The sequence below is a fragment of the Natrix helvetica genome, assembly GCF_964273705.1.
Source record: "Natrix helvetica genome assembly, chromosome: 1".
NCBI classification, from domain to species: Eukaryota; Metazoa; Chordata; class Lepidosauria; order Squamata; family Natricidae; genus Natrix; species Natrix helvetica.
Window position 1 is genome coordinate 298,988,683 of NC_138548.1, and position 9,911 is coordinate 298,998,593.

Consider the following 9,911-nt stretch of genomic DNA (forward strand, 5'->3'; position numbering starts at 1 on the left):
TGGACTATATAGTAATGCAAAATAGGTGCACTAATTTTGATTGAGAGAATGTAGTCATGTTTGTTTAAATTAGGCTTCAATTAATGAATAATGGGAAGGTCTTTCTCATTGGAGTGTAATTGTGGTCAAATCTAAGGTGTGAAATAAAACAAACCATTCTTCAGTCTGTTTTGTCATTTCTAATAAGTAATACAATTCATTGCTCCCAGATCATGCTCATTATAGCTCTACAGCACATATTCTTGAAATATGCATCCAAGAAGGTTTTAGGGCAGCTAAATCCTTCTCAGCTTCCTGCCATTCAGATGTCTTGTCCTAATTACAGAAACCCTGTGGATACATACTGTATTGTTTGGCCCATTGGCAAGAATGATCTGCTCTTTTCCACCACTGGGTGAGGAGGGAGACGCAAGAGGAATTCTGGATGAAAAAAATGTGGAAAGTGGGGCTGATACGCTGAAGTCTAGATTTCATCTACTCTAGACCTGCAGCCATGGACATATTGCTTTCTCCCAGCCATTGTGTGCCCATTCATAAAACCATCAAAGAATCCTTCACACATTAAATTATTAATTAAGTTGGGGAAATGAGAATAAACAAGCTGCACTGGTGCATCTAAATAAGAGAGGAGCAACGTAGTTGGAAATCCAGCTGATCTATAAAAATAAGGAGGTTCCCCCTTATAAAGGGCTTTTCCTACAGTAGCTTTGCATACCTTGATTTTGTCTTCCTATTTTTATTCTTTCCAACCCCATGGAATCTTAGAAGAAACAATGTAAAGAGATTCCACCAGCAAGCTTAGCAGATGGGAGCAAGGTTGCAAGTGGGGAAAGACCTTGGCAAAAGAAATATGAGATTTAAAAATAATCCAATTGAGGATTGAAGAGTGAAATTCCTGAAAATTTCCCTGATGCTTCCAGACACAACTGGGCAAGCAGCTTAGAACAGCAGCAATGGCTCCAAAACAGGTCCCCTCCTCCATGGTGGCGCAATGGTTAGAAGGCACTACTGCAGGCTACTTCTGCTGACTGCTGGCTGACTGCAGTTTGGCAGTTCAAATCTCACTGGCTCAAGGTTGACTCAGCCTTCCATCCTTCCGAGATGGGTAAAATAAGGACCCAGATTGTTGGGGGCAATATGCTGTCTCTGTAAACTGCTTAGAGAAGGCTGTAAAGCACTGTGAAGCAGTATAAATGTCTAAGTGTTATTGCTATGAGTCAGAGCCTGTCCCAGGCTTCACACACAAAGTATGGCCTCTGCTGGTAAAGAATTCCAGAGGTCTTGGTCTACATGTTTTCCCTATATTGTTGGTGTAAGCTCTGCTCACAACTTTTGCCATCCAATTCTTTTTACTATTTACCATTTCTGGGGATAGCAATTCTTACTTCCCTTTATAACCCTTCCCTTACTTCCCTTTAAAAAGAGAGGAGGGGATCAACCTGTTTTCCAAAACACCTGAAGGCCAGACAAGGAATAATGGATGGAAACTGATCAAGGAGAGATTCAACCTAGAAATAAGGAGGAACTTTGTGACAGTGAGAACAACCAACCAATGGAACAGAAGTTGCCTTCAAAAGTTATGGGAGCTTCATCACTGGAGGCTTTCAAGAAGAGATTGGAACACCATTTGTCAGAAATGGTGTAGGAGTTTTACATTACAGATCTAGAGGGTTTTTCAGGATCTAGACCTGTTATGTCAATGATCCATCTCCATTTAAAGTCTTTCAATATCAACATACTAAGGTCAGAGGGAGGAGAGCTAGACATATTTTCAAGGGGGCAGAGAATCTTGAATTAGAGATAGTTGTCTCAAAGGAGAATTCTTAATTAGGAGGAGAGTTCCTTCTTGAAAATGTTACGTTTTTCAATGTTTGAATGATTTTTAGAAACTGAATAATTATTTTCATTTCCTCTGGAATGGCATGGACTCACCTGCTGAATCTGGATCAAATGACAAAGAACTGGCAATGTTTTCTAGAGGTTGTTTTTTGGCACTGAAATGCTTCCCAGAAGAAACCACGAATGCAACATCACTATGAAACCTGGCTTCCATGCATAACAAGTTAGTTATGTGTTTATTAAATACACAAATTATCTGTTACCTTGAAGTTTAGTCATTCCACCTAAAGACAATCCTTTGCTCTCAACCTCCTTTCCCAATTTAGCTGGATACATAATTTAATAAAACACCTTCACTGGGGTTCATGGAGACTTGCAGATTTTTCTGCTGTCTTAAGGCCTTTATTCTTATCTTAAGAAATGGATTGGCCCTTCCATTTCTCACGTTCTGTAGTTGATTAATGTCTTGAGCTGCAATAATAATCCTACCATTTCAGTGCTAGGTTAGCTCCCTCTTGATACTGACGTTGATAACAAAGCTGGTTTATTGATAGGTTTGATTATTATACTCTCCAGAATGTCAAAAGCAGATGACAGTAGCTCAATATTAGCAAAATGCACTCTCTGTAATCTGCCATTTATTCTATTACTGAAAGTCACTGTTATGAAAGTAATCAGGGTCTGATTAATGCTGGATCAGCCCGCAGCAAGGGTATAAATAATCTTCACATTCAATTATTATGGCTCTCAACCTCCTCAGAGCCCCCACAGGTCTGAGCATGCATGGCTGCAAGCCACTAGATGTATTGTTTTTAAGCTGTTGGAGCTTGTTTGAGTCAACCTCTGCTCCTTAAACATCATGCTCAACCATATTTATGAAATGCAAGAGGCCAACAATTCTGCATGGATTGCCAGCCTATGCCTCATTGCACCCACATGCTATTAATAAGAGAAAGGCCAGAGGTGGCTAATGAAATATTTAATTCAAGGAAGATAGTTCTAGTCTATTTATATCTCATTCAGTCTTCTGCTCCACGACAGCTTCAGGATAGTTTACAGTAATCACCGTGGTGGAAATATGTGAGAAATAGTGACTATGTGTCATTTTAGGACTGGAGTGTGACCAAAATGCCTGCTAAACGCCTCAACTGAAGAAAGGCAATTCAGTAGGCATCTTGTTAAAAGATGCAAGTAATTCTTTGGTTTCAAAACTGCACCCATGTTTTAGGAAGAATTCTGTTTCAATTTAAATCCACCAGTCAAATTTGTAGTCTCCAAACTAGTTGGAGGCTAGTACAGGCTTGTAATACAATACAAACGCAGTTGTTGGCTGCACAATTTGTATACAGAAAAGGTATGTCAGGGAAATGCAGATTTGAAAATATCCACCTTAGGAAAGTTGTGAATATAGATGTTAGAGAATATTGAGTAGAAAAATTAATGTGGTTTTTTGTGTGTGCAGCTTTTTTAAATAATTTAGGATAGAGCTACTATTAAAAGGAACAAGTTCTTGAAAAACTGAAATGACCATTCATTCAACCAGGCTTATTCTGAATACTTTATGTGTTTCGTTGCACTAAGAAATTTCCTTTCCTCCTAGCCACCAGGGCTCTCTCTTTCTCTCTGTGTATGTGTACATTTCTCCCTTATAGATATAATCCAACAATCTTTGCTTTTCAAACAATAGCAGCACAGTTTCTATTTTATAAATGGAAATAAGAGTTACTTCAGATGAAAAATAAATTTTGAGAATGTAATTAACACACATTTTTTAAAAAGTAAATAGAAGAGTCAGAGTATTAGAAATGAGGGAAGAAAGATTTATTATTTCTCTTTCTCCTCATTCCATGATCCAGGTAAAGACTACTTTTCTTCAAACCTTTTCTGTATGTAACTCAAGAAAAACTTTATTGGCATATCTGCTGTAGTCATAAATCCCTAGATTTTCAACCATGGGTATTGGAGGCACTATAAGAGGGTCAAATGATATGTGCAAGTATCACACAAATATTGTAACCCAGGTACTTGGGTCAAATAAAGATGCATTACATAATCATAGTATGTATGTGATGACATAAATCACTATTCTCAGAAGTGGATATTCAACAGGTTATGACCAGTTCTGGAGAACTGATAGTGGACATTTTGGCTAGTTCAGAGAACCAGTAAATACCACCTCTGACTGGCCCCACTCCATCTATTCTCTGCCTTCCAGCTGAGTCCCAGCTGATCGGGAGGGAATGGGGATTTTACAGTATCCTTCTGCCACGCCCACCATGCCAAGCCCATCAAGTCGTGCCACACCCACCAAGCCATAGCCACAGAACCGGTAGTAAAATCTTTTGAATCCCACCACTGATTCTGGCATAAACAGGGCTTATGTTGAATACACTATTTCGAGCTCCTTAAGCAAAGATGGGGTAGAAATCTAACAAATAAAGCAATAAAGCTAGAGAGATATAATGCAAAATGTACACATAGTCTTTTGTTCAGGCTAAAGCTAAAAGTAAGTAGCCAGCATCTATAATGGTCTCGCCAAATAACATAAAGGCACTGTGCTAAGAAGCTTCAAATGAATATGTTTGAATGGTTTCACACTTAAAGCATTTATTTAATGAATTTTTGTGAACAAGTGAAGCAGAGTATATAAGGATTCTACTTTTTGGACTCATACCCCAAGGCTCTGTTTTGGGCCCAGTACTCTTCAACATCTTCATCAATGATTTGGATAAGGGAATAAATGGGGAACTCATCAAATTTGCAGATGACACCAAGCTGGCAGGAATAGCCAACACTCCAGAAGATAGGCTTAAGATACAGAAGGATCTTGACAAACTTGAACATTGGGCACTATCTAATAAAATGAAATTCAATGGTGAAAAGAGTAAGGTTCTACATTTAGGAAACAAAAATGAAATGCACAGGTACAGTATAGGTGGTACCTTGCTCAGTATTAGTAATTGTGAGTCCTAGTGGACAACTATTTAAATATGAGCCAGCAGTGTGCAGCAGCTGCCAAAAAAGCCAACACAGTTCTAGGCTGCATCAACTTATGAAGCTGAAAACCTACCTGTTTCGACTAGCTGACCTGGCATAATTCTACAACCTCTCCAGCCCAGGGCATTTTTAATTGGTAATTTTAGTTTTTAAGGGTTAATTTCACTGGGGTTTTAACTTTTTTAGGTATTGTAACTTATTTATTTATTCTTACCTCCTCTGTACGCTATATAATACTTTTGTACGTCGCCCCGAGTCCCTGTGGGGAGAGGGGGCGACTAATAAGTTCAAGTAATAAATAAATAAATAAATAAATAAATAAATAAATAAATAAATAAACAGAGGGATAGAATCAAGATCATGTGAAGTGTTAATACCACTTTATAATGCCTTGGTAAGGCCACACTTGGAATACTGCATTCAGTTCTGGTCGCCACGATGTAAAAAAGATGTGGAGACTCTAGAAAGAGTGCAGAGAAGAGCAACAAAGATGATTAGGGGACTGGAGACTAAAACATATGAAGAACGGTTGCAGGAACTGGGTATGTTTAGCTTAAGAGAAAGAAGGACTAGGGGAGACCTGATAGCAGTCTTCCAATATCTCAGGGGTTGCCACAAAGAAGAGGGAGTCAAACTATTCTCCAAGGCACCTGAGGGTAGAACAAGAAGCAATGAGTGGAAACTAATCAAGGAGAGGAGCAACTTAGAGGAGAAATTTATTGAGAGTTAGAACAATTAATCAGTGGAACAGCTTGCCTCCAGAAGTTGTGAATGCCCCAACACTGGAAGTCTTTAAGAAGATGTTGGATAGCCATCTGTCTGAAACGGTATAGGGTTTCCTGCCTAGGCAGGGGGTTGGACTAGAAGGCCTCCAAGGTCCCTTCCAACTCTACTATTGTATTATTGTATTGTATTATTATTGTATTCGTCTCCCTGAGTTTCTACGTAACCTTTCGATAAATTTCTTTCCAATGCGGCTTCATGGCAAACTGGACATCCTGGAAGAATAGAGATGACATGGCAATTCACCAGAGAATGAATTCTGACCAATAAAGTCTCTTAGGGAAAAAAAGACAGATTGTGAGATTGTCTACATGTACTCCAAACATCTGTTTCTTTTGAATAGACTGCAGGAAGTAAGATTTTTGTGGTTGGCTTGTGGATCAAGCATCTGAGAAGAGTCCAACCAAAGTCAAAGTCCAAAATGTAGCCTACAAGGACATAAAGTTAGCTAAGTCTCATTTTAGGAAATTACTTCTTAACTACTTTTCATCATTTAGGCTTGTTTGCACATGTGTGGAAACATGTGCTTGCTGAAGTACTATAATGGAGAGTGTCCATCTCCCTCTCCCTCTCTCCCTCTCCCTACCTGTCTCCCTCCCCTCCCCTCTCTCTGTGTGTCAGGGTTCCAAATAGCATCCAAAATTAAATCAGAATCCAAGGCAAAATATTGCTCAAAGTTCCAATTTATTAAGAGTCATGTTGGCACATCTGGGAAAAACCAAATTTGAAGCTTTCCACTTTTCCACACCCAGTTGAAAGTTCAAGATCCTGCCCCCACATCCACAAGTCCATCACATGGTCCAATTTTCCACTGCCATGCTGGCAGTTCCACCCATCCAGTTCCAGCCTGGTGCAGAGGTGCAAAGACAAAGGATGACCTTGGCTTTCTAAGAGGAATTTTGTTTTGGCTACATAGCATCTAACTCTGTACAATCCCCCCTCCCATTTTCCCACAATAGAAAAGGCATAATAGAATAATAGAAAGTGTGACAGGCCAAAGATCCAAAAGGAATATGACTGCGGGCCAGACAGTGTGTGTGTGTGTGTGTGTGTGTGTGGGCGCGTGTGTGTGCGTGCATGCGCACAGTTATGATCCTTTTAGTGATTATATTTTTCTATACACTGAAAAACAAAGCAAACCAAACTCCAATTCACAACAATAGAGAGGGGAAATGAGCCAAATTAAAGCCTTCCTTCCAGGTGTGCTAATTTTTCAGGACTTCTATTATTTCTTTTAAAGTGTGCACAGACACATTGGAGCAGCCAAAAGTGGAAGCCACCACCTGTGATCCAGATCACTCCCCCCACCCCCCTCAGCAATCTATCATCTCATAGGCATCTTTTCTCTTGGATGCTGTGTAGTGAAGATTTTCCTGTGAGCAAAAAAAAAAACAAAAAAAAAACACTGAGTAAAATGTCCTGCTTGGTTCCGTTTTATGCAAGAAACAATATGCTAGAGGTGAAACAATTGATAGTTTAGGACTTTATTCCAAGATACCTCTGGGCTTTTATGTCATGCAAAGTGCAGATTGAGGTCTGCAGAGTCACTGATGGTGAAACAGAGTAATCTGCAACATCTTACTTCCAAAAAGCAGCGGTGAGTGAGTCCTGCAAAGTAATTGTGCTTGTCACATATCAGCTTTATGATTATCATGACATGTCAGCTGCAATCTCTTGATTTCTCTTTGCTGATACAGTGACCTTGATATTTGCAGAACAAAGAGTTGCCATAGATTTGGCCTGGATAAATTTTCTTTAACCAGAGCTGAAATCTAAGAAGTGGAATTATAACTTCCTCTTGAAATCCTTATTGTAAAAGGAACAGTATTTGCAGATTAACCTTGATTGTGCTAAAGTGATTTTATTTTATTATTTGTTAATAATTATTTTGAATCCTGCTTTTAGCAGGCAGATCTATGGCAGAGGTGAGTTCCTATCGGTTCGCACTGGTTCAGCTGAGTAGGTAGTAGCTCAGCCTGCCATGCCCCTGAACCAGTTCTAACGGCAGCTGATCTATAAAAATAAGGAGGTTCCCCCTTATAAAGGGCTTTTCCTACAGTAGCTTTGCATACCTTGATTTTGTCTTCCTATTTTTATTCTTTCCAACCCCATGGAATCTTAGAAGAAACAATGTAAAGAGATTCCACCAGCAAACTTAACAGATGGGAACAAGGTTGCAAGTGGGGAAAGACCTTGGCAAAAGAAATATGAGATTTAAAAATAATCCAATTGAGGATTGAAGAGTGAAATTCCTGAAAATTTCCCTGATGCTTCCAGACACAACTGGGCAAGCAGCTTAGAACAGCAGCAATGGCTCCAAAACAGGTCCCCTCCTCCATGGTGGCGCAATGGTCAGAAGGCACTACTGCAGGCTACTTCTGCTGACTGCTGGCTGACTGCAGTTTGGCAGTTCAAATCTCACTGGCTCAAGGTTGAATCAGCCTTCCGGTTCTGTACATGCACAGAACAATCTTCATTGCAAAAATATATATTTTTCCCCTTTTTTAACATTGTGCGCATGCGCAGACCTTTTTCGGTGCAAATGCGCAGGCACGCGGAGCAACATTTTGCTGAACCAGCACTAATGCCGGCAGCAACCCAGCCCTGATCTATGGGTTACTTGGTTGAACTCAGGAACAGAGAAGCAGCCAGAACTCTCAATGGGATTGTGCCCAAATGACTTCTCTTAGAGCAGCTGCCCTGGAGTGGTGTGTGTGCATGTGTGTGTGTGTGTGTGCTGTTACTTTAGTTAGAACCTCTGGGAGATGAAGTGGCAAAGGAGATGGTTGGAGCAATGACAGCAGAAAAGGAGGAATGGCTGCAAGTCTACATTTGAGCCTACAGTGTGCCAATAAGAGCAGTAAAGTTGTTTTGTTTCTTCTTCTTACTTATTGTATCTCTGAAAAACAGGCCAGCAGCATTATTTAGAGTTATACATTTTCTTTTCAGTTTTGACCTGAAGATCCCTTTACTGATCTTTATGACCAGTTTGCCAAGTAGTTTTGAGGACTGCTCCCTCGTGTTCTCTGAGCTATATGCTAGATAGACAGAATCTCATGAGATCTCACCTTGTCAGAAGGTCTAGGATTCTTTTGAAGTTTTGACACTCTTTCCATTCGGCTTCTTCAAAGTCCAACTTTCATTTCCACAGAGTGTCACGGGGAATATCAGGGCTTGCACTATTTGTAGGTATGTAGACGCATCACGACATTTGAATACCTTTTCCAAGGCCTATGTGGCTCTTCTACAGTGTATTCTGCAGCGTATTTCTTGGCAGAGGGCCCCTTTACTGTTGATGGTTGATCCTAAAAGGTAAAAGCGTTACCCACCATTTTGATACCTTCAAATATTACTGCAGATTCTAAGGCTGATTGTTCTGCCTCTTGTCATTATTTTGGCCTTTTTTATATGTAATTTTAGTCCCGTTTTTTTCACGGTGCTCCTTGACTTTTATTAATAGGCCTTGCAAGTCTTTTGCATTTTTTGACTATTAGTGCGGTGTCCTCACTATATCACAGGTTATTGATGTTTCTTTCTCCAGTGTTAAAATCATGCTCCAATCCAGCTTCCCTTAATATATATTCAGAACATAGATTGGAGGGGTGGGGGGTGGGGGAGAATCCAATTTGTCTCACTCTTATACCAAACCAGAGGCAGTCTGATTCACCATGCTGCATTGTGGCTTCCTGATCCATATATAGGTTTCTCATAAGAACAATGAGCTATACTGGGATTTTCATTTTTCTAAACACATAACATTCGATATGACCAACACAATTGATTGCATATCTGTAATCAATGACGTACATACTGATTCATTTTGGATACCCTTTGCCTTTCACAATTACCCAGCGTGCATAGCAATAATGTCTTGTTACTCAGTCTTTTCTAAAGCCAGTTTGAAAAGCATCTGATTTTTCATGTAGGGCTCCAGTCAACAGTGCATGACCTCATCATTATTATTAAGCAAAAAATGGTATCCCTTCCTTAAAAACCAGTATCTTCATCCTGTCATTTTAGATAACCATGGGTCAATCTCCAATCAATCATTTCTTGGTAAGGTCACTGAGAAGGATGTTGGGTTTAGACTCCAGAGGCCCTTGGGTTAGATTGAATGGTCTGAATTCCTTCCAGTTGATTTAAGGTGTTGCCATGATCTGGAGATTATGCTGACCACTGTTAAGAATGACTTATGGTGAGATGAAGGTAGCAGTGGTACAATCTCTTGATTCTGTTAGATTTTTCAGTAACATTCAGCACCATCAATCATGTCATTATTTTGGGCTGTCAGC